This window comes from Colias eurytheme, chromosome 13 (genome assembly GCF_061535395.1).
Source record: "Colias eurytheme isolate Ceu_HAF_F1 chromosome 13, ilColEury1 Martin Lab GWU primary, whole genome shotgun sequence".
Classification (NCBI taxonomy): domain Eukaryota; kingdom Metazoa; phylum Arthropoda; class Insecta; order Lepidoptera; family Pieridae; genus Colias; species Colias eurytheme.
In genome coordinates this window covers 856,026-883,846 of record NC_142992.1, presented here as the reverse complement: position 1 = coordinate 883,846, position 27,821 = coordinate 856,026, and positions in this window count along the sequence as shown.

Sequence of the window (27,821 nt, the reverse complement as noted above, 5' to 3'; positions counted from 1 at the left end):
AGTTTTTTTGTTTGTTTGTAACGACTTATATAAAAAAATACATGATGAATTTGGTACGCATTGATTTTAAATAAGTAATTCTTCTACAGTATTATTGTTCAATGTCTCTTTAGTTAACGACCTTAATCAGTTCATTGGTTAATGGTTATATAATATACAATGTTATGTTCTGGCTTGACCACCTCCTTGGTACAGTGGTTGACGCGTGAGCGTAGAACCGAGGGGTCCTGGGTTCGATTCCCGTAGGAGACGAAGAAAAAAAATGTCTCAGTTTGGCAGGACACAGAAGGCTAATCACCTTCTAGTCCCTAAAGAAAATCGATCAGTGAAACAGATGTATAATGCATCTGCCCCTTACCCCACTAGGGGACATGGACTTTTTAGAATGTTATGTATACTGTACAATGTCATTCAATAAATAAAATTAACAACATAAAAACACTAATGTTAAATTGTCAAGGATATCTCTCCAACTGAAATATTCGAATTATTTATTTTTCATCTCAAAATTTATTAAATACTAGCGGTCCGCCCCGGCTTCGCCCGTGGTACCTACATATGAAAAATAGATGTTGGCGGATTCTCAGACTTACCCGATATGCACAGAAAATTTCATGAGAATCGTTTCGGAGGAGTATGGCAACGAAAACTGTGACACGAGAATTTTATATATTAGATAGAACCAAATTTTGCAATAATATTTAAGTGCAAATAAAGTATATTTACATTAGAAATTAACATTTTCAATCTCTAGCCATAATTGGATGCGGTATCCTAAAATCTTTCAAGAAGATTTTATTCCAAACTAGCGGTCCGCCCCGGCTTCGCCCGTGGTACATGTTTACGTTTTCTCTACATAAGAACCATCCTCGTACTTCAAGGAATATAATAAAAAAAAGAATTATCGAAATCGGTTCAGCCGTTCTCGAGTTATGCGCTTACCAACACATTTTGCGATTCATTTTTATATATAAGATTATTCAAATGGGAAGATGGGATAACTTAATATAGAAATTGGAAATAATGATGTTTTTCTAAATTTGGAAATATTGTAACAATGTTTATAATAATGATCTCTGAAGTTACATGTTTGTTGCCGTAATGTTATTTAAGAACATCCATATTCCTTTTATTTTTGCCAAAGTAATTTCAGCTTTATAGTACATTTGAAAATAGGTAAGTTTTATTTGTACAGACAACTCAATTACGAAAAAAAGCTTGTTTCCATATTGATAAATATCTATCAAAATATTATTTTCTAAATTCTTAATAATTCAATTAATAAGGTTATTAAATATTCAAGGAATTGGTTCATTACTTTTGCTATAAAGAAATATTTTCGCGGTAATTCTTTGTAAATAAACAAATTAATGGCAAGATTATACAGGGTGTAATCGTTAAGTGTGCACAGGCGATTATTCCGTAACTATTGCAGATATCATAAAACTTAATACTGATATCGAAAGCTCTTTACCTAATGAGTAAAATGACAACAATAACTTTTTAAAAATAAAACGGGAAATATCCAAAAATTTTACACCAAACACTCCCATACATTTAGTATGAGATATGACTATCCTAAGCATGTAATATGAAAAATTTTGGTTCTTTTTTTGAATTTGTGCTTAAATTACTTCGCAAATTTTAATGTTTTTTTTTTTAAGTTATTATTGTCATTTTACTCATTAGGGTAAAGGGCTTGCGATGTCAGTATAAAGTTTTTTGATATCTGCAATAGTTACGGAATAATCGCCTGTGCACACTTAACGATTACACCCTGTATATTTCCGGTAATAAGTGTTATTCAAATTGGTATTTACAAATTCTGAAAGCTGTGATAATCTCTATAAATATTATTTTATAGTAAATTTTTTGTAAAATAATTATAGCGGTTTGTCCATCACTACATAGTAACAAAGTCGCTTTCTCTGTCCCTATCACAGACATAATACATGTCTGTGGTCCCTATGTATGCTTAAAACTTTAAAACTACGCAACGGATTTTGATGCGTTTTTTTTTTAATAGAACGAGTAATTCAAGAGGAAGGCTTTAGTGTATAATTTAATAGGTTTTAGTCAAAGCGGGCGAAGCCGCGAGCGGTAAGCTAGTATTTTATAAAAAAAGCTATCCTACGCGGTACAAAAGCAAGCATATTTTATATGACTTTTGTATTATTCCGGTTCATAATCTTATATATAAAATTCTCGTGTCACAATGTTAGTCTGCATAATCCTCCGAAACGGGTGGACCGATTCTCATGAAATTTTCTGTGCATATCGGGTAAGTCTGAGAATCGGCCAACATCTATTTTTCATATGTACCACGGGCGAAGCCGGGGCGGACCGCTAGTAAGCTATAATATTATCACTTACGCAGCAGCATCACCCGCGTATTCAAAAGAAAAGCGGTATAGTTCTCATGGAGTTTTGGGGAAAAATATGCTTTGTCCTTTCTCATTTCTTAGATTATCTCTCTATCAAATTTAATCCAAATCGGTTCAGTAGTTTAAGGTGATGAAAATACACAGACAGACAGAGTTTCTTTCACATTTATAATATTATAAAGTATCGATTTACAAAAATATTCTTTATCATTTACATTGAACAATTCTAAACGCAACTACATCCTTTAGGAATGAAGTATGGTCGACACAAGCTGTAATTTTACATAGATTGCGAGATACACCAGATGGCCCATTGATTTGGCTCGGTGCCAGATTAAATCTCTTGCGTCCATCTGGCATAGATCTGTGGTACGAGCGAAGTGGGAGCGGGAGCGGAGCGAAGGCTTATTGGCTCCTTAATTGTGATATGTAAAGGCAATTAGGGGCAATTTAGAGAATAGCTGAATTTGCGCCGACCGCCGTGCAACCAGATTGTTCCAATATTGACCCTGCAGCAGGTACGTGAGTAGCCGGCTTAACCGAGATTGTTCCAATATTGCCCCTGCCGCAGGTACGTGAGTAGCCGGCTTAACTGAGATTGTTCCAATATTGACCCTACAGCAGGTACGTGAGTAGCCGGCTTAACTAAGATTTTTCCAATATTGCCCCTGCCGCAGGTACGTGAGTAGCCGGCTTAACCGAGATTGTTCCAATATTGCCCCTGCCGCAGGTACGTGAGTAGCCGGCTTAACTGAGATTGTTCCAATATTGCCCCTGCCGCAGGTACGTGAGTAGCCGGCTTTACCAACTAACTGGTATACAACAAACTAACTATGTAGTTTACAAAACGCTCCCGCTGTATACATAATCGCAGCTCGAACATTGAGAGACTTTTAAGCGTCCATAATATATTTGACACGACTTCCGTGAAACATAAATACAAGCTTTCCCTTGAGAAAGAAGAATTGCTGCTGATCTGTGATCGTTATTTCATTATCATCATCATTGTCGACAATGTCTTATTATTTTATTAATATAATATGCATTAATTTGTGCTTATATTATATGAGATTGGTATCAAAATTTTGTTAAAATAAAAATATTGTAGTCTTTTCAATGGCTTAGTAATCGAAACACGATTTATTCGTAGTACTGTTTTATTTTTTCGGCTTTCAACAGATGGCTTGATTTTTTTTATTATTATTGATACATTAGGTACAGTGGTTATACGTTAATTTCTACTATCGCAGTAGTATTTATCGTAAATCGTATACGTGTCTTTCTTTTAGAAGTGAAGCTTTGACATAGCTAAAATCCACCAGAACAAAATAAAACTTTAGTTTAAACAGAGACCCGTATTTGTATCTTTGTTAAAATGAGCACGCCATTCACTTAGTCCAATTTAGTTATTTATCAACACAATTGTAAACAATGGAGATTAATAGAATCCCACATTGTGAATGTAGGTTGAAACAAAATCATCTACTTACAATTCATTATGTTTCGCTACGCCGTAGTCACGTAGCACATTAATGCGCTACGCTTCTGCGTAGCTTCATTTAAATGGCGAAAACATAATTTCATTTCGTATTTTCATTGTTCCAGATTACATTTGTGTTATAGTAGAATGTACTAGAACTTAGAAATTATTAATTCTATGATGTATGTGCCACGATTCTTTCAAAAATTGTATGTGATTTAAAAAATTTACAATTTTTTGTGTGGAATTAGCACAAAGAATAACGTTTTATTGCGGTTCAATCTGGACGAAGTTTCTTCACTTTATACATTATATATATATATATTTTTTTAATATTTGCAACCCAGCAAAACGACAGGTAAATTAAACTAATAATTTAAACCTTTTCCCCAACTTCGTAATCACTTGCCAACTTATGGACGTCGGATGTGGAACTAGAGATAAAACTTTTCCGTTTTTAGCAAAAGTAAAAGTAGTTTTCGACTTGAATCTTATTCAGTTTGATAGTTTGAGACTTCAATAATAAGATTACGAAGGCAGTTTTGCCTTCAAATGGTTTTAAGGACAGGACTATTTGTGTTATCATTTAATATTATAATACGAGTGTATAACAAGAGATGCGTAGAGTATATTTGTTCCTTCCTTTCTGATTGATGGTGTGATAGTAATGTTTCATCTGAATATGTTCATCACAGATAAATGGCTTGGATTTTTAAGGAAATGATTAATGCAATTGAGGGAATGAACACGGATAAATAAAGTACCTACCTAAATCCTTAAAAAATTTAGCACTGCGGACTGTAAACAAAATCATAATATATCTTTAATATTTAAATCTTTATCCTATGTTTATACAGAAAAAGCAGTAAAGTATGATTAAAGAATAATGACCAAAAGTTGCAAATCTTAACGAATCCCTTTATCTAACGAGGACCAAGCATTAATGGTGAAATGAAATCACAATTAGGGTCCCTCGTTGCAATGAAATGTGTTGATTCTGTTACACGGTATGCGACTTTATATCTGCTAGTTAAGGTCTCTTTTACAATGTAAGAACTATATACTCGACATGACTGGTCTTCGCTGAATCCTTTTATAGTTTCCGATTGTTAATTCACTGTTTGTATAATACTAATGTTTAAATACGAAACATTCTAATTAAAAAAAACGTGTGCCGAGCATACGTGTCAGAAGTGAAACTTATTTGGCTTCAAAGATACCAAAAACGTCGCCGTACTCTATGACGTAATAGTATTGCCATGATGCGACCTTGAAATTTTAGTCTCAACGCGCCTAAAGAAGTTTCACTTCAAACATCTATGCAAAAGAACTGGGCAACGGGAAATTTATAAAATAATTTAGTAGAATTTATATTATAGTAGGGGAGCCCAGGATGCTAAATGTGGATTTACTCGAGCGTCACGGGAACCTATTAGAATTGGTAGATTAGACCATAGCGAGAAAAAAAGGTCCTATAATGTTTTCACTTTTAGCGGTGGGGAAGGGTTTTTTGATTTTTTTTAATTTAAAAAAGAAAAAAATTGGCTTGGAAATACTCAAGCGCGTTAGATATTGATATTTTGCATGCTCCAGGACGTCACTGAAAAAAAGTATACTTTAATCTGACGATTTAAGTGGCGATTTAATCGCTATGAAGAAAGGGTAAAAAATTTAAGTAATATTATTCGAGCGCGTTAGATTAATATATGGGGGGGTTAATTACAATATAAGAAGTCCCCATTTCGCTAATCTGACGATTCGAGCTCAACCTTAGGAAATTATGGATTATTCAAATTTTCCAGCGGGGCCCCTGAGCGCACCCACCAACCATAACTGCTCATATTGACTAGAGGTACTAATGAATAGCTAAGGTACCGTCCCTTATAGTAATCTGACGCGCTCGAGTAAATCCCAAAATCCCCTCTTGGGCTCCCCTACAAAAATTTGATGACATCAAAACAAGGACCTCCTACAAAAATTTGATGACATCAAAACAAGCACACGATATTTTATCGTATCGTTTCAATATCGTATCATATAAAAGCACCCAATCCGAAGCAGGAAATTGAATTGTGTTTTCATTAGTCGATACGTATGTCGCTAACTTAATTTAACATTAAGAGAGGTGATGTAATCTTTTTCGTCACTTTCCTTAGTACGTATTAAGTGCGTTACTTATTCGCTAACTTGGTTATCACTTGAATACTTTGTGATAAACAGATAAACTTAGAAATAAAGCTATCAACTTACAACAAGATAGATGTCACTAATGAAAGTTTTTTGTGGATCCACAATTAATTACTTGAGGCATGCTCGTCATCATCACTACATAGTATAAAACAAAGTCGCTTTCCCTGTCCCTATGTCCCTATGTCCCTTTGTACGCTTAAATCTTTGAAACTACGGAACGGATTTTGATGCGGTTTTTTTTAATAGATAGAGTGATTCAAGAGAAAGGTTTATATGTATAATAAGATCCATTAAGTAGTGGAGAAGTACTGTTATTTTTGAGGTTTCTAATGTGATGTCGTAAAAAATTACATTTATTCCGCTTACATTGCAAACGCAGGCTGAACCCTACGAGTTTTATCAAAATAATGTACTAAGTATTATACACATTGAAAAGGTCTACAGAAAAGTCCGCGATGGTATATGTCGATCTCTTATGGATAACCCACAATAACTTTTTTTTGTCAATTACTTTTTACGACAAATAATGGCTAATTTTCGAAGCGATTTTAACCAATACAGCATTAATCCTTAACCAATTAAATACCATGGATACATTGTTCATTTAATATAGATCTATATGGCCCTTTACACCGTATGATTTAAGTGAATATTTTCGAAGATATTACAGATTTAAAAATTGCAGGACGTAGCGTTTGCGGCCGCCCGGCTATGTATTTTATAACCGTGCGATGCCGGAGGCCGGAGCGAGCCGCTATATTTTTATACCTATACAACGTTCACAATTTTTCTGTAGTGTATTAAGTATCAGCATTGCACCCGTGCGAAGCCGGGGCGGGTCGCTAGTATAGTATAAAAACTGTATAATATTTTTACTTGATGTAAATATGCTAGTTATCGTTCCAAGAACTCACACATCTTCGCGCTACACAGAATTTTTTTTAATCTTTGTTATATCATTATTTCGCTATAAAAAGCATCGTGTCCACAGATCACAGAAACTAAAGGGAGATATGGTTATGGGGCGGGGCCGGTGTCGCAGCAATATGTCCAAAAAAAGAACAAACTGTAGTGGTGCTGTATACGTACGTCACTTACAATCTAGTGTGCGAACGAATAGTCGCTCTCATATTTTTGTGTGATGACAAGCACACAACGCGAAGTATTGTTTTGATTTTGTTTACTGCAGTTGTGTGCGTAAATTTTTTATGAGACATGGTTTCGTACTCAGCGCAAGCGATTGGCATCTCTCTAGATCTCTATGATCGTGTCTCATTCTTCACGAGATAGATCATAGATATGTATGTATGTATTTGTATCTTAAGTTGTATTAGAATGTTTTAGTTTAGTTTATTATAATGTATTTACGTATGTTGTATGTATCTTGTGTATGCATTCCATAATTGTTTTTAATTTCTGTTTCTCAATATATTATCTAGCTTCTTTGCCTTCTCCCCGTGGTTGCCTGGTAGAAAGAACTACATAGTGATAAGGCTTTTGTTTATTGTAAATTGTTATTTTATGTACTTGGTTTATTGCACAATGCAGTGTTAAATAAATAAATAAATAAATTATCTCTATCCTAAATTCTATTTAAATCAGTTCTGTTGGTTCAATGACTACTGTTTGGCTTTATAAAATTACTTAAATAATATATTTTTTAAATAAATGTCAGTGAGCTTTAAAAGTTAGACCACACTTGATTTCTATAAGATTACAAAATTTCTTTTACACTTTTATTTCTAAGAATTTAGACTTAGAATATAATAGAAATTCATTCAAATGCTCTAAAAGATCTAGTCCTATTTGAATCATTTTTAATCCCGCCTTTTATGCCTTTACATTTGTATTGACACAGACCGACGTCAAATACATTTTACTCAAAATGGGTCAAGCCTTTCTCAAAGACCTTTAATACCTACTTTGGAATTCTCAAATTCGTATTTACATTAAATTTATTTGCTGTAGATAAATTGCTTTATTGTCTCGTTTTTGGAAATAAACAGTCGGCTTTGTTTGTTTCTTTTGTACATTATTTAGCTGAATTTAAGGACTTTTTTTGTAACAATTTTGTCTACATTGTGTATTGATTGAATAACATAAGACATGTTTGATTTTTTTTTTTCTAGTTATATTGTCACTATACCATTTATTTTATTATATGCTATGCTTTACATAATAATATTATGTTATGCTTTCGATTAAATTACATCTATTTTTTATAATTCGGAGTGAAAACAAAATTTCAACCAACTGCTTGGTTCAGTATATTCATACACAACGTACAACTACGAGCCACAAAACATTTTACTTAAAAACATATAAATAAAATGCAGGTACGCTAGAAAAAGTGCACTAAATTTAAAGATTATCCATAAAATATAGCTTGTCCTCATTTGCATAGCAATTTAACCCGACGTACAATCTACTTGTATTTATGTGAATGTTAATTAATACTTGTAAAGAAAACAAGGGCCGTTGCAACTGTGGCTTGAGCAAGATGGCGTCGAGCAGTATTTTTTTGGTTCCGTATTATTATTGTATACTACTATAATGTAATGGTAAGATGGTTTTATCTTTTGTTTGATTGTTGAGAATTAAATCAAACTACTATATTTTTAAATAGTTGTGGTGAGGAAGAATAAAAAAATTCGACGACATGAGTGACATCTGCGAACCTGCACTTTGCCAGCGTGGTGGATTACCGCCTGATCTTTTAAGAGAGGCCCGTATCCCAGCAGTGGGAACATAATATATGGGCTGATGACGATGATAATAACATTCACGCTTTGTTCCAAAGCTTTTTGAAATTTTGTTTATTATTTAAAAAGGAAAGAAACCTTAATAGAACATAGTTGAATTTATTTTTCTTGTTAAATATTTCTTAACAAGTAACAGATTTAGAATACTGTCAATTCCAATCACATTTAAACTTATAACATAACTAGCTTACCGCCCACGGCTTCGCCCGCTTTGTCTAAAACCTAATAAATTATATACTAAAACTTTCCTCTTGAATCACTATATCTATTAAAAAAAAAAGACGGGTTGCACTCCGGGAGTGCCGGCAGAAGTGAAAACTAAATTATTAACGTTCAGCATGTTTGATATTTTGGAATGGTATCCGTCTTACGCATGGAATATAAGGGCTAAAAAAAAAAAAACATCCGTCTTACGCTTTTTCGATCAGGCCACGTGTCCTGACGCGAGTTTAAGATTTTATACCCAACGCCGCTAAAGAAGTTTTCACTTCAAAAAGACGTGTGACACTCGGGGACTGCCGCGGTAAAGCTATTGCATAGCGTGCCTTCAAGCCACACCTCCGCGCCCGTCGGAGTGGGGAAGTGAGGTTTTTCGTTACAGAATTTCTGGATTCGGTCCCCGCGCTCAAGGCCCGCGATAGAAGCTATGCAATAGCTTTACAACCGCATCAAAATCCGTTGCGTAGTTTTGCTAAGGGACATAGGGACAGAGAAAGTGACTGTGTTTTATATTATGTACTATAATGTAGTAGACAAATTCAAATTCAAATTCAAATTCAAATTCAAATTTGAACACGAACACGAACAAATTCAAATTCAAATTTGAACACGAACACGAACAAATTCAAATTCAAATTCAAATTCAAATTCAAATTCAAATTCAAATTCAAATTCAAATTCAAATTCAAATTCAAATTCAAATTCAAATTCAAATTCAAATTCAAATTCAAATTCAAATTCAAATTCAAATTCAAATTCAAATTCAAATTCAAATTCAAATTCAAATTCAAATTCAAATTCAAATTCAAATTCAAATTTTAATTCAAATTCAAATTCAAATTCACGAACAGCGAACAGCGAACAGTGAACAGCGAACAGCGAACAGCGAACAGCGAACAGCGAACAGCGAACAGCGAACAGCGAACAGCGAACAGCGAACAGCGAACAGCTGACAGCGAATACGAACGCAAACACAAACTCTCTAATTAAAATTAAAATTCAAATTCAAATTCAAATTCAAATTCAAATTCAAATTCAAATTCAAATTCAAGTTCAAGTTCAAGTTCAAGTTCAAGTTCAAGTTCAAGTTCAAGTTCAAGTTCAAGTTCAAGTTCAAGTTCAAGTTCAAGTTCAAGTTCAAGTTCAAGTTCAAGTTCAAGTTCAAGTTCAAGTTCAAGTTCAAGTTCAAGTTCAAGTTCAAGTTCAAGTTCAAGTTCAAGTTCAAGTTCAAGTTCAAGTTCAAGTTCAAGTTCAAGTTCAAGTTCAAGTTCAAGTTCAAGTTCAAGTTCAAGTTCAAGTTCAAGTTCAAGTTCAAGTTCAAGTTCAAGTTCAAGTTCAAGTTCAAGTTCAAGTTCAAGTTCAAGTTCAAGTTCAAGTTCAAGTTCAAGTTCAAGTTCAAGTTCAAGTTCAAGTTCAAGTTCAAGTTCAAGTTCAAGTTCAAGTTCAAGTTCAAGTTCAAGTTCAAGTTCAAGTTCAAGTTCAAGTTCAAGTTCAAGTTCAAGTTCAAGTTCAAGTTCAAGTTCAAGTTCAAGTTCAAGTTCATTTTTCAAAGTACTCCCCTTAAAGCCACAGCCAGTATCGGAATTCTTGGTCTCGAAATCACGAGTGATGTGCAGTTCTCTTGTCATCTGGAAGGAAAAGCTAAGTTAGCTTCCCAGAAATTAGGTGTACTCTGTAGAGCGGGGCAGTATTTCACTCCGAACCATCGCCTTAACCTTTATAAGGCGCAAGTCAGGCCGCATATGGAATACTGCTCCCATCTCTGGGCCGGTGCACCTCAACAGTATCTCCTTCCATTTGACCGAATCCAACGGAGAGCTGTGCGCCTCGTTGGCGAGCCAAGTCTAACCGATCGGCTTGATTCTTTAGCACTGCGTAGAGAAGTCGCCTCATTATGCGTCTTCTACCGCATTTATCATGGGGAGTGCTCTGAAGAACTGTTTGGAACACTGCCTGCGGCTGAATTCCACCACCGTACAGCACGTCACAAGCTCAAATTCCATCCATACCATCTGGACAGCTGGCGATCAACAACAGTTCGCTTTAAAAGAAGCTTTTTGCCTCGTGCTACGGAAATTTGGAATCTGCTCCCGCGGGCAGTGTTTCCAATGAGATACGATTTGGGGACCTTCAAGAAAAGAGCGTACACTTACCTTAAAGGCCGGCAACACACTCGCCATACCCCTGGTATTGTGGGTGCAAGTGGGCGACGATGTTCACTTAACATCATGTGACCCGTCTGCTCGTTTGCCTGCTATTAACATAAAAAAAAAAAAAAAAAATTCAAATTCAAATTCAAATTCAAATTCAAATTCAAATTCAAATTCAAATTCAAATTCAAATTCAAATTCAAATTCAAATTCAAATTCAAATTCAAATTCAAATTTTAATTCAAATTCAAATTCAAATTCACGAACAGCGAACAGCGAACAGCGAACAGCGAACAGCGAACAGCGAACAGCGAACAGCGAACAGCGAAGAGCAAACAGCGAACAGCGAACAGCGAACAGCGAACAGCGAACAGCGAACAGCGAACAGCGAACAGCGAACAGCGAACAGCGAACAGCGAACAGCGAACAGCGAACAGCGAACAGCGAATACGAACGCAAACACAAACTCTCAAATTCAAATTCATATTCATATTCAAATTCAAATTCAAATTCAAATTCAAATTCAAATTCAAATTCAAATTTGAACACGAACACGAACAAATTCAAATTCAAATTTGAACACGAACACGAACAAATTCAAATACAAATTCAAATTCAAATTCAAATTCAAATTCAAATTCAAATTCAAATTCAAATTCAAATTCAAATTCAAATTCAAATTCAAATTCAAATTCAAATTCAAATTCAAATTCAAATTCAAATTCAAATTCAAATTCAAATTCAAATTCAAATTCAAATTCAAATTCAAATTCAAATTCAAATTCAAATTCAAATTCAAATTCAAATTCAAATTCAAATTCAAATTCAAATTCACGAACAGCGAACAGCGAACAGCGAACAGCGAACAGCGAACAGCGAACAGCGAACAGCGAACAGCGAACAGCGAACAGCGAACAGCGAACAGCGAACAGCGAACAGCGAACAGCGAACAGCGAACAGCGAACAGCGAACAGCGAACAGCGAACAGCGAACAGCGAACAGCGAACAGCGAACAGCGAACAGCGAACAGCGAACAGCGAACAGCGAACAGCGAACAGCGAACAGCGAATACGAACGCAAACACAAACTCTCAAATTCAAATTCATATTCAAATTCAAATTCAAATTCAAATTCAAATTCAAATTCAAATTCAAATTTGAACACGAACACGAACAAATTCAAATTCAAATTCAAATTCAAATTCAAATTTTAATTCAAATTCAAATTCAAATTCACGAACAGCGAACAGCGAACAGCGAACAGCGAACAGCGAACAGCGAACAGCGAACAGCGAACAGCGAACAGCGAAAAGCGAACAGCGAACAGCGAACAGCGAACAGCGAACAGCGAACAGCGAACAGCGAACAGCGAACAGCGAACAGCGAACAGCGAACAGCGAACAGCTGACAGCGAATACGAACGCAAACACAAACTCTCTAATTAAAATAAAAAATTCAAATTCAAATTCAAATTCAAATTCAAATTCAAATTCAAATTTTAATTTTAATTCAAATTCAAATTCACGAACAGCGAACAGCGAACAGCGAACAGCGAACAGCGAACAGCGAACAGCGAACAGCGAATACGAACGCAAACACAAACTCTCAAATTCAAATTCAAATTCAAATTCAAATTCAAATTCAAATTCATATTCAAATTCAAATTTTAATTCAAATTCAAATTCAAATTCACGAACAGCGAACAGCGAACAGCGAACAGCGAACAGCGAACAGCGAACAGCGAACAGCGAACAGCGAACAGCGAACAGCGAACAGCGAACAGCGAACAGCGAACAGCGAACAGCGAACTGCGAACAGCGAACAGCGAACAGCGAACAGCGAACAGCGAACAGTGAACAGCGAACAGCGAACAGCGAACAGCGAACAGTGAACAGCGAACAGCGAATACGAACGCAAACACAAACTCTCAAATTCAAATTCAAATTCAAATTCAAATTCAAATTCAAATTCAAATTAAAAATCAAATTCAAATTCAAATTCAAATTCAAATTCAAATTCAAATTCAAATTCAAATTCAAATTCAAATTCAAATTCAAATTCAAATTCAAATTCAAATTCAAATTCAAATTCAAATTCAAATTCAAATTCAAATTCAAATTCAAATTCAAATTCAAATTCAAATTCAAATTCAAATTCAAATTCAAATTCAAATTCAAATTCAAATTCAAATTCATATTCAAAGTCAAATTCAAATTCAAATTCAAATTCAAATTCAAATTCAAATTCAAATTCAAATTCAAATTCAAATTCAAATTCACGAACAGCGAACAGCGAACAGCGAACAGCGAACAGCGAACAGCGAACAGCGAACAGCGAACAGCGAACTGTAGTGTGTAACGTATCATGTATGTTTTGTATGTGTGCGTCATACTATACAGGGTGTCCCAAAAAGTAGTGATGAACGGAAGCTGGGAGGTAGAGGACCAAGAGGGCTATCCGAATCACCCCCATGTGTGTTATGCGATTTTTCGTATTTTCGGAGTTATTACATTTTTTTCAATTTTTCATCTATCGCCGAGTACGATGCGATTTTTATTTATGGTGACGTGAATTATTGCGCTAGATGCTTGATTTTTTTTGTGTGCTAAGCTGAAAGATAGGCCAATTCAGTATGGTAACATTTACTATCGTTAGATCTTCGAATGGAATAAAAAAAAGAATTAAATGCCGAGAAAGATAAAATTACCCAGTATGTTCATAACTTCAAGAGCCCATAAAAAAATAAAATCACTTAAAAAAGGTTTTCCATTTGGCTTTTAAAAACTTGCTCTATCGATCAGGTAGCTACTCTAAAAATTTCATTTTATTATTCAGAAGGCTTCAATCGAAAAATTGAAATCTAAATGTGGTAAGTGCAAATTTTTTATTAACATGATGATCATTAAAACCAATAAATAGGTGTTAAATTACCAGAATTTTTTTAAAATAGCCCCGCTGTTGCTCAATGCAAGTGCGAAATCACCGTAAAAAGTTGTCTTTTTAATGTCTAAATGCTCTTTTATCATTTCTAATGGTTTCTTCTGATACTATGAATTTCCGGGTTATTTCGTCCAAATTGTGGCATTCTCTCAAGTAGCCGAGGTCTTTTTAGTATCCCCATTGAAACAAATCAATGGGGTTTAGGTCGAGGGACCGTGGAGGCCAGGCTTTAAAGCAGGCGTCACCGGCGCATGCGCAGGCTGCAACGACCAATCCATCTTTCAGGGTATTTTTGCCCTTTAGCCTGGCCTCCACGGTCTCCGGACATAAACCCTATTGATTTTTTTCTGTGGGGATACTACAAAGACGAGAGACTGCCACAATTTGGACGAAATAACCCGGAAATTCATAGTAGCAGAAGAAACCATTAAAAATGATAAAAGAGCATTCAGACATTTAAAAGACAACTTTTTACGGTGATGTCGCACGTGCATTGAGCAACGGCGGGGCTATTTTAAAAAAATTCTGGTAATTTAACACCTATTTATTGGTTTTAATGATCATCATGTTAATAAAAATTTTGCACTTACCACATTTAGATTTCAATTTTTCGATTGAAGCCTTCTGAATAATAAAATGAAATTTTTAGGGTAGATATCTGATCGATAGAGCAAGTTTTGAAAAGCCAAATGGAAAACCTTTTTTATGTGATTTTATTTTTTTATGAGCCCTTGAAGTTATGAACATACTGGGTAATTTTATCTTTCTTGGCATTTAATTCTTTTTTTTATTCTATTCGAAGATCTAACGATAGTAAATGTTACCATACTGAATTGGCCTATCTTTCAGCTTAGCACACAAAAAAAATCAAGCATCTAGCGCAATAATTCACGTCACCATAAATAAAAATCTCATCGTACTCGGCGATAGATGAAAAATTGAAAAAAACGTCATAACTCCGAAAGTACGAAAAATCGCATAACATAAATGGGGGTGATTCGGATAGCCCTCTAAGTCCTCTACCTCCCAGCTTCAGTATATCACTACTTTTTGGGACACCCTGTATAGTCCTAAGGTTCTACAGTTTAAGAGCAGTTGTGCACTTGTAATAGCAGTTGTGAATACATTATTATACACCCTACAGTCTACTAAAGTGTTTCATTACCACCAAGCCATTGCATGGCGACCCTGCCAGTGCTGCCTCGCGGCAGTACTGAGCTATGGATCATTTTTGAAAAATAATATTTTAAAAGTTAAAATTTAAACAAATAATTTTTATGCGTATTCGCAAATCGCAATGTACCGGATAGAAAATTTATTAATATAATAAAAAAATCGACGAACGTGAATATGGAAATTAAGAACAGAATTTATTTGACGAAGAAAGATTTTTTTTAAAACAAAAAAAAACTATGGAAATTTGGAATATCATCTATTTATGGAAAATTGTGAAATAAAATTGGAGATTTGGAAGGATGCAGCTGGAGCCGGGAGATCAGCCAGTGTGAATAGCAGACGTTGACCAAATTGACCAGAATCCCGAATGTCCCGAAATTCAAGAGTGACGACGGAATAAAAGTTTAATTTCGTGAAAAAAAAAGCTAAAAGTGAAATTTAAAGTTCAAGCAGTGTATTTTACATTAATGTAAGGTAACGAATTATTTTAGTTAAAAGATTTTTTTTTTTGTCAAAAACCATTATTATGTTATAATTATTTATTATACATAAATATATATAGCTATGTATAATCAAAGTACTTAGTAATAGATAATTCTATTAGTTCATTGTTTGTTTTATAAAGCGCTACCAAATAGGGAAATGGTATGCAGCGTCTGTAATTTCGTCTCATATTTCGTGCTACCGTGTAGGTAACTAGGTAGTCACAATGCATCGTTCTGTGCATTTTATAAAATGTTCGTAATGAAATACGATCTTGTCAATTCAATTGAGTGTGAAACTTTAATTTTTTTTAATTAACATTTTGGATTCGGAGGGTCACACTAATTTCATAAATAATGATTGTAATGAAACTTATATTTCAATATTTAAAACATGATTTAAAGAGACTAAAGTAAAAGTATATTCTTATTTGATTAAATGAATTACCATGATAAATATCTAATGATATTTGTGAATAATAGACGAAGAGAAAAAGTAAATATTTGTCGTTGTATGAATACAAAAAAAATTACTCAGATTGTTTTTTTTTATTAGGATATAGATGGAATCTTAGCTTGATCACCTAAGTTTTTCTTTTATATTCCTATCAAAAATTAAATGATGTGACATTTAATTACTCGAAGAAATAATAATTAATATTGTATGAAAAATAAAAATACAATTGAAAAGTGAAATGATATGATTTATTGTTAGAAACAAGGTACACCAGGATACAAGACAGGCACGAATCCTTGTAATTCTGATCATGATTAGGTCGAGCTACCACTCGTGAAGATAACTTGGACACAATATGGTACCTATGAATAAAGGTATGAAATATATGATAATATAATGATGTGTTAAAAGAACTGCCTGAATTAATGTTAATGTTATAAATAAATAAATATATTTCTTGTATCTTGAATTATTGAATATAATAAGATGAATAATATAAGACACGACGGTGTTATTAATTATAATTAAGAGGGAAGATTACCCTAAATGAAATTGTGTATCTTGATATTGTTGTACGTATGAGGAAGTACATAAAGAATAAAATATATGAAGAAAAATGAATACAGATAATGAATATTATGTCGTTTCTAAGTATATGATGTGTAAACTGTAAGCACATAAATAAACGTATTCTATGAGGATATATGGTAAGATTTATTTAAAGATAATTATTATTTTACTCGGATATGACTATTAATTAATTACGGACTGTGACATTTTTAAATACGGATATGGCGATTAAATATTTTCTAATATTGTATAATTTTTCCATTATTTTCGTACCTACATGAAAAGTTAATTAAAATTATTTGTTTTAATCTATTAGTATTAGTTACTATGTAGTGTGTAAGCCAATGTGTAATCGTGTAGAATGTTATTTTTTTGGAGTTTTAAAAATAAGTACTTAGTAATAGGTTGAAATTCATGCTATTGTTTTAATGTTAATTTTGATTTTATTTACTCGTTTATATGATAGGTATTAAGATATGTAACCAAAAACGAAGAAAAAATTTGCATTATATTCAGCTAAAAAAAAAATGTTAATTACTTTTTTTTTTATTATTTTCTATGAGGGGAGATGTAGTGTGTAACGTATCATGTATGTTTTGTATGTGTGCGTCATACTATATAGTCCTAAGGTTCTACAGTTTAAGAGCAGTTGTGCACTTGTAATAGCAGTTGTGAATACATTATTATACACCCTACAGTCTACTAAAGTGTTTCATTAATACCAAGCCATTGCAGAACAGCGAACAGCGAACAGCGAACAGCGAATACGAACGCAAACACAAACTCTCAAATTCAAATTCATATTCAAATTCAAATTCAAATTCAAATTCAAATTCAAATTCAAATTCAAATTCAAATTCAAATTCAAATTCAAATTTGAACACGAACACGAACAAATTCAAATTCAAATTCAAATTCAAATTCAAATTCAAATTTTAATTCAAATTCAAATTCAAATTCACGAACAGCGAACAGCGAACAACGAACAGCGAACAGCGAACAGCGAACAGCGAACAGCGAACAGCGAACAGCGAACAGCGAACAGCGAACAGCTGACAGCGAATACGAACGCAAACACAAACTCTCTAATTAAAATAAAAAATTCAAATTCAAATTCAAATTCAAATTCAAATTCAAATTCAAATTTTAATTTTAATTCAAATTCAAATTCACGAACAGCGAACAGCGAACAGCGAACAGCGAACAGCGAACAGCGAACAGCGAACAGCGAACAGCGAATACGAACGCAAACACAAACTCTCAAATTCAAATTCAAATTCAAATTCAAATTCAAATTCAAATTCAAATTCAAATTCATATTCAAATTCAAATTTTAATTCAAATTCAAATTCAAATTCACGAACAGCGAACAGCGAACAGCGAACAGCAAACAGCGAACAGCGAACAGCGAACAGCGAACAGCGAACAGCGAACAGCGAACAGCGAACAGCGAACAGCGAACAGCGAACAGCGAACAGCGAACTGCGAACAGCGAACAGCGAACAGCGAACAGCGAACAGCGAACAGTGAACAGCGAACAGCGAACAGCGAACAGCGAACAGTGAACAGCGAACAGCGAATACGAACGCAAACACAAACTCTCAAATTCAAATTCAAATTCAAATTCAAATTCAAATTCAAATTCAAATTCAAATTCAAATTCAAATTCAAATTCAAATTCAAATTCAAATTCAAATTCAAATTCAAATTCAAATTCAAATTCAAATTCAAATTCAAATTCAAATTCAAATTCAAATTCAAATTCAAATTCAAATTCAAATTCAAATTCATATTCAAAGTCAAATTCAAATTCAAATTCAAATTCAAATTCAAATTCAAATTCAAATTCAAATTCAAATTCAAATTCAAATTCAAATTCAAATTCAAATTCAAATTCAAATTCAAATTCAAATTCAAATTCAAATTCAAATTTGAACACGAACACGAACAAATTCAAATTCAAATTCAAATTCAAATTCAAATTCATATTCAAAGTCAAATTCAAATTCAAATTCAAATTCAAATTCAAATTCAAATTCAAATTCAAATTCAAATTCAAATTCAAATTCAAATTCAAATTCAAATTCAAATTCAAATTCAAATTCAAATTCAAATTCAAATTCAAATTCAAATTCAAATTCAAATTCAAATTCAAATTCAAATTCACGAACAGCGAACAGCGAACAGCGAACAGCGAACAGCGAACAGCGAACAGCGAACAGCGAACAGCGAACAGCGAACAGCGAACAGCGAACAGCGAACAGCGAACAGCGAACAGCGAACAGCGAACAGCGAACAGCGAACAGCGAACAGCGAACAGCGAACAGCGAACAGCGAACAGCGAACAGCGAACAGCTGACAGCGAATACGAACGCAAACACAAACTCTCTAATTAAAATAAAAAATTCAAATTCAAATTCAAATTCAAATTCAAATTCAAATTCAAATTTTAATTTTAATTCAAATTCAAATTCACGAACAGCGAACAGCGAACAGCGAACAGCGAACAGCGAACAGCGAACAGCGAACAGCGAACAGCGAATACGAACGCAAACACAAACTCTCAAATTCAAATTCAAATTCAAATTCAAATTCAAATTCAAATTCAAATTCAAATTCATATTCAAATTCAAATTTTAATTCAAATTCAAATTCAAATTCACGAACAGCGAACAGCGAACAGCGAACAGCGAACAGCGAACAGCGAACAGCGAACAGCGAACAGCGAACAGCGAACAGCGAACAGCGAACAGCGAACAGCGAACAGCGAACAGCGAACTGCGAACAGCGAACAGCGAACAGCGAACAGCGAACAGTGAACAGCGAACAGCGAACAGCGAACAGCGAACAGTGAACAGCGAACAGCGAATACGAACGCAAACACAAACTCTCAAATTCAAATTCAAATTCAAATTCAAATTCAAATTCAAATTAAAAATCAAATTCAAATTCAAATTCAAATTCAAATTCAAATTCAAATTCAAATTCAAATTCAAATTCAAATTCAAATTCAAATTCAAATTCAAATTCAAATTCAAATTCAAATTCAAATTCAAATTCAAATTCAAATTCAAATTCATATTCAAAGTCAAATTCAAATTCAAATTCAAATTCAAATTCAAATTCAAATTCAAATTCAAATTCAAATTCAAATTCAAATTCAAATTCAAATTCAAATTCAAATTCAAATTCAAATTCAAATTCAAATTCAAATTCAAATTCAAATTCAAATTCAAATTCAAATTCAAATTCAAATTCAAATTTGAACACGAACACGAACAAATTCAAATTCAAATTCAAATTCAAATTCAAATTCAAATTCAAATTCAAATTCAAATTCAAATTCAAATTCAAATTCAAATTCAAATTCAAATTCAAATTCAAATTCAAATTCAAATTCAAATTCAAATTCAAATTCAAATTCAAATTCAAATTCAAATTCAAATTCAAATTCAAATTCAAATTCAAATTCAAATTCAAATTCAAATTCAAATTCAAATTCAAATTCAAATTCAAATTCAAATTCAAATTCAAATTCAAATTCAAATTCAAATTCAAATTCACGAACAGCGAACAGCGAACAGCGAACAGCGAACAGCGAACAGCGAACAGCGAACAGCGAACAGCGAATACGAACGCAAACACAAACTCTCAAATTCAAATTCATATTCAAATTCAAATTCAAATTCAAATTCAAATTCAAATTCAAATTCAAATTCAAATTCAAATTCAAATTCAAATTCAAATTCAAATTCAAATTCAAATTCAAATTCAAATTCAAATTCAAATTCAAATTCAAATTCAAATTCAAATTCAAATTCAAATTCAAATTCAAATTCAAATTCAAATTCAAATTCAAATTCAAATTCAAATTCAAATTCAAATTCAAATTCAAATTTTAATTCAAATTCAAATTCACGAACAGCGAACAGCGAACAGCGAACAGCGAACAGCGAACAGCGAACAGCGAACAGCGAACAGCGAATACGAACGCAAACACAAACTCTCAAATTCAAATTCATATTCAAATTCAAATTCAAATTCAAATTCAAATTCAAATTCAAATTCAAATTCAAATTCAAATTCAAATTCAAATTCAAATTCAAATTCAAATTCAAATTCAAATTCAAATTCAAATTCAAATTCAAATTCAAATTCAAATTCAAATTCAAATTCAAATTCAAATTCAAATTCAAATTCAAATTCAATTTCAAATTCAAATTCAAATTCAAATTCAAATTCAAATTCAAATTCAAATTCAAATTCAAATTCAAATTCAAATTCAAATTCAAATTCAAATTCAAATTCAAATTCAAATTCAAATTCAAATTCAAATTCAAATTCAAATTCAAATTCAAATTCAAATTCAAATTCAAATTCAAATTCAAATTCAAATTCAAATTCAAATTCAAATTCAAATTCAAATTCAAATTCAAATTCAAATTCAAATTCAAATTCAAATTCAAATTCAAATTCACGAACAGCGAACAGCGAACAGCGAACAGCGAACAGCGAACAGCGAATACGAACGCAAACACAAACTCTCAAATTCAAATTCAAATTCAAATTCAAATTCAAATTCAAATTCAAATTCAAATTCAAATTCAAATTCAAATTCAAATTTGAACACGAACACGAACAAATTCAAATTCAAATTCAAATTCAAATTCAAATTCAAATTCAAATTCAAATTCAAATTCAAATTCAAATTCAAATTCAAATTTTAATTCAAATTCAAATTCAAATTCACGAACAGCGAACAGTGAACAGCGAACAGCGAACAGCGAACAGCGAACAGCGAACAGCGAACAGCGAACAGCGAACAGCGAACAGCGAACAGCGAACAGCGAATACGAACGCAAACACAAACTCTCAAATTCAAATTCAAATTCAAATTCAAATTCAAATTCAAATTCAAATTCAAATTCAAATTCAAATTCAAATTCAAATTCAAATTCAAATTCAAATTCAAATTCAAATTCAAATTCAAATTCAAATTCAAATTCAAATTCAAATTCAAATTCAAATTCAAATTCAAATTCAAATTCAAATTCAAATTCAAATTCAAATTCAAATTCAAATTCAAATTCAAATTCAAATTCAAATTCAAATTCAAATTCAAATTCAAATTCAAATTCAAATTCAAATTCAAATTCAAATTCAAATTCAAATTTTAATTTTAATTCAAATTCAAATTCACGAACAGCGAACAGCGAACAGCGAACAGCGAACAGCGAACAGCGAACAGCGAACAGCGAACAGCGAATACGAACGCAAACACAAACTCTCAAATTCAAATTCAAATTCAAATTCAAATTCAAATTCAAATTCAAATTCAAATTCAAATTCATATTCAAATTCAAATTTTAATTCAAATTCAAATTCAAATTCACGAACAGCGAACAGCGAACAGCGAACAGCGAACAGCGAACAGCGAACAGCGAACAGCGAACAGCGAACAGCGAACAGCGAACAGCGAACAGCGAACAGCGAACAGCGAACAGCGAACAGCGAACAGCGAACAGCGAACAGCGAACAGCGAACAGCGAACTGCGAACAGCGAACAGCGAACAGCGAACAGCGAACAGCGAACAGTGAACAGCGAACAGCGAACAGCGAACAGCGAACAGCGAACAGCGAACAGCGAACAGCGAACAGCGAACAGCGAACAGCGAACAGCGAACTGCGAACAGCGAACAGCGAACAGCGAACAGCGAACAGCGAACAGTGAACAGCGAACAGCGAACAGCGAACAGCGAACAGTGAACAGCGAACAGCGAATACGAACGCAAACACAAACTCTCAAATTCAAATTCAAATTCAAATTCAAATTCAAATTCAAATTCAAATTAAAAATCAAATTCAAATTCAAATTCAAATTCAAATTCAAATTCAAATTCAAATTCAAATTCAAATTCAAATTCAAATTCAAATTCAAATTCAAATTCAAATTCAAATTCAAATTCAAATTCAAATTCAAATTCAAATTCAAATTCAAATTCAAATTCAAATTCAAATTCAAATTCAAATTTTAATTCAAATTCAAATTCAAATTCACGAACAGCGAACAGTGAACAGCGAACAGCGAACAGCGAACAGCGAACAGCGAACAGCGAACAGCGAACAGCGAACAGCGAACAGCGAACAGCGAACAGCGAATACGAACGCAAACACAAACTCTCAAATTCAAATTCAAATTCAAATTCAAATTCAAATTCAAATTCAAATTCAAATTCAAATTCAAATTCAAATTCAAATTCAAATTCAAATTCAAATTCAAATAAAAATTCAAATTCAAATTCAAATTCAAATTCAAATTCAAATTCAAATTCAAATTCAAATTCAAATTCAAATTCAAATTCAAATTCAAATTCAAATTCAAATTCAAATTCAAATTCAAATTCAAATTCAAATTCAAATTCAAATTCAAATTCAAATTTTAATTTTAATTCAAATTCAAATTCACGAACAGCGAACAGCGAACAGCGAACAGCGAACAGCGAACAGCGAACAGCGAACAGCGAATACGAACGCAAACACAAACTCTCAAATTCAAATTCAAATTCAAATTCAAATTCAAATTCAAATTCAAATTCAAATTCAAATTCATATTCAAATTCAAATTTTAATTCAAATTCAAATTCAAATTCACGAACAGCGAACAGCGAACAGCGAACAGCGAACAGCGAACAGCGAACAGCGAACAGCGAACAGCGAACAGCGAACAGCGAACAGCGAACAGCGAACAGCGAACAGCGAACAGCGAACTGCGAACAGCGAACAGCGAACAGCGAACAGCGAACAGCGAACAGTGAACAGCGAACAGCGAACAGCGAACAGCGAACAGCGAACAGCGAATACGAACGCAAACACAAACTCTCAAATTCAAATTCAAATTCAAATTCAAATTCAAATTCAAATTCAAATTCAAATTAAAAATCAAATTCAAATTCAAATTCAAATTCAAATTCAAATTCAAATTCAAATTCAAATTCAAATTCAAATTCAAATTCAAATTCAAATTCAAATTCAAATTCAAATTCAAATTCAAATTCAAATTCAAATTCAAATTCAAATTCAAATTCAAATTCAAATTCATATTCAAAGTCAAATTCAAATTCAAATTCAAATTCAAATTCAAATTCAAATTCAAATTCAAATTCAAATTCAAATTCAAATTCACGAACAGCGAACAGCGAACAGCGAACAGCGAACAGCGAACAGCGAACAGCGAACAGCGAACAGCGAATACGAACGCAAACACAAACTCTCAAATTCAAATTCATATTCAAATTCAAATTCAAATTCAAATTCAAATTCAAATTCAAATTCAAATTCAAATTCAAATTCAAATTCAAATTCAAATTTGAACACGAACACGAACAAATTCAAATTCAAATTCAAATTCAAATTCAAATTCAAATTTTAATTCAAATTCAAATTCAAATTCACGAACAGCGAACAGCGAACAGCGAACAGCGAACAGCGAACAGCGAACAGCGAACAGCGAACAGCGAACAGCGAACAGCGAACAGCGAACAGCGAACAGCGAACAGCGAACAGCGAACAGCGAACAGCGAACAGCGAACAGCGAACAGCGAACAGCTGACAGCGAATACGAACGCAAACACAAACTCTCTAATTAAAATAAAAAATTCAAATTCAAATTCAAATTCAAATTCAAATTCAAATTCAAATTCAAATTCAAATTCAAATTCAAATTCAAATTCAAATTCAAATTCATATTCAAAGTCAAATTCAAATTCAAATTCAAATTCAAATTCAAATTCAAATTCAAATTCAAATTCAAATTCAAATTCAAATTCACGAACAGCGAACAGCGAACAGCGAACAGCGAACAGCGAACAGCGAACAGCGAACAGCGAACAGCGAATACGAACGCAAACACAAACTCTCAAATTCAAATTCATATTCAAATTCAAATTCAAATTCAAATTCAAATTCAAATTCAAATTCAAATTCAAATTCAAATTCAAATTCAAATTCAAATTTGAACACGAACACGAACAAATTCAAATTCAAATTCAAATTCAAATTCAAATTTTAATTCAAATTCAAATTCAAATTCACGAACAGCGAACAGCGAACAGCGAACAGCGAACAGCGAACAGCGAACAGCGAACAGCGAACAGCGAACAGCGAACAGCGAACAGCGAACAGCGAACAGCGAACAGCGAACAGCGAACAGCGAACAGCGAACAGCGAACAGCTGACAGCGAATACGAACGCAAACACAAACTCTCTAATTAAAATAAAAAATTCAAATTCAAATTCAAATTCAAATTCAAATTCAAATTCAAATTTTAATTTTAATTCAAATTCAAATTCACGAACAGCGAACAGCGAACAGCGAACAGCGAACAGCGAACAGCGAACAGCGAACAGCGAATACGAACGCAAACACAAACTCTCAAATTCAAATTCAAATTCAAATTCAAATTCAAATTCAAATTCAAATTCAAATTCAAATTCATATTCAAATTCAAATTTTAATTCAAATTCAAATTCAAATTCACGAACAGCGAACAGCGAACAGCGAACAGCAAACAGCGAACAGCGAACAGCGAACAGCGAACAGCGAACAGCGAACAGCGAACAGCGAACAGCGAACAGCGAACAGCGAACTGCGAACAGCGAACAGCGAACAGCGAACAGCGAACAGCGAACAGTGAACAGCGAACAGCGAACAGCGAACAGCGAACAGTGAACAGCGAACAGCGAATACGAACGCAAACACAAACTCTCAAATTCAAATTCAAATTCAAATTCAAATTCAAATTCAAATTAAAAATCAAATTCAAATTCAAATTCAAATTCAAATTCAAATTCAAATTCAAATTCAAATTCAAATTCAAATTCAAATTCAAATTCAAATTCAAATTCAAATTCAAATTCAAATTCAAATTCAAATTCAAATTCAAATTCAAATTCAAATTCAAATTCAAATTCAAATTCAAATTCAAATTCACGAACAGCGAACAGTGAACAGCGAACAGCGAACAGCGAACAGCGAATACGAACGCAAACACAAACTCTCAAATTCAAATTCATATTCAAATTCAAATTCAAATTCAAATTTTAATTCAAATTCAAATTCAAATTCACGAACAGCGAACAGCGAACAGCGAACAGCGAACAGCGAACAGCGAACAGCGAACAGCGAACAGCGAAGAGCGAACAGCGAACAGTGAACAGCGAACAGCGAATACAAACGCAAACACAAACTCTCAAATTCAAATTCATATTCAAATTCAAATTCAAATTCAAATTTTAATTCAAATTCAAATTCAAATTCACGAACAGCGAACAGCGAACAGCGAACAGCGAACAGCGAACAGCGAACAGCGAACAGCGAACAGCGAACAGCGAACAGCGAACAGCGAACAGTGAACAGCGAACAGCGAATACGAACGCAAACACAAACTCTCAAATTCAAATTCATATTCAAATTCAAATTCAAATTCAAATTCAAATTCAAATTCAAATTCAAATTCAAATTCAAATTCAAATTCAAATTCAAATTCAAATTCAAATTCAAATTCAAATTCAAATTCAAATTAAAATTCAAATTCAAATTCAAATTCAAATTCACGAACAGCGAACAGTGAACAGCGAACAGCGAACAGCGAACAGCGAACAGCGAACAGCGAACAGCGAACAGCGAACAGCGAACAGCGAACAGCGAATACGAACGCAAACACAAACTCTCAAATTCAAATTCAAATTCAAATTCAAATTCAAATTCAAATTCAAATTCAAATTCAAATTCAAATTCAAATTCAAATTCAAATTCAAATTCAAATTCAAATTCAAATTCAAATTCAAATTCAAATTCAAATTCAAATTCAAATTCAAATTCAAATTCAAATTCAAATTCAAATTTTAATTTTAATTCAAATTCAAATTCACGAACAGCGAACAGCGAACAGCGAACAGCGAACAGCGAACAGCGAACAGCGAACAGCGAATACGAACGCAAACACAAACTCTCAAATTCAAATTCAAATTCAAATTCAAATTCAAATTCAAATTCAAATTCAAATTCAAATTCAAATTCATATTCAAATTCAAATTTTAATTCAAATTCAAATTCAAATTCACGAACAGCGAACAGCGAACAGCGAACAGCGAACAGCGAACAGCGAACAGCGAACAGCGAACAGCGAACAGCGAACAGCGAACAGCGAACAGCGAACAGCGAACAGCGAACAGCGAACTGCGAACAGCGAACAGCGAACAGCGAACAGCGAACAGCGAACAGTGAACAGCGAACAGCGAACAGCGAACAGCGAACAGCGAACAGCGAATACGAACGCAAACACAAACTCTCAAATTCAAATTCAAATTCAAATTCAAATTCAAATTCAAATTCAAATTCAAATTAAAAATCAAATTCAAATTCAAATTCAAATTCAAATTCAAATTCAAATTCAAATTCAAATTCAAATTCAAATTCAAATTCAAATTCAAATTCAAATTCAAATTCAAATTCAAATTCAAATTCAAATTCAAATTCAAATTCAAATTCAAATTCAAATTCAAATTCAAATTCAAATTCATATTCAAAGTCAAATTCAAATTCAAATTCAAATTCAAATTCAAATTCAAATTCAAATTCAAATTCAAATTCAAATTCAAATTCACGAACAGCGAACAGCGAACAGCGAACAGCGAATACGAACGCAAACACAAACTCTCAAATTCAAATTCATATTCAAATTCAAATTCAAATTCAAATTCAAATTCAAATTCAAATTCAAATTCAAATTCAAATTCAAATTCAAATTCAAATTTGAACACGAACACGAACAAATTCAAATTCAAATTCAAATTCAAATTCAAATTTTAATTCAAATTCAAATTCAAATTCACGAACAGCGAACAGCGAACAGCGAACAGCGAACAGCGAACAGCGAACAGCGAACAGCGAACAGCGAACAGCGAACAGCGAACAGCGAACAGCGAACAGCGAACAGCGAACAGCGAACAGC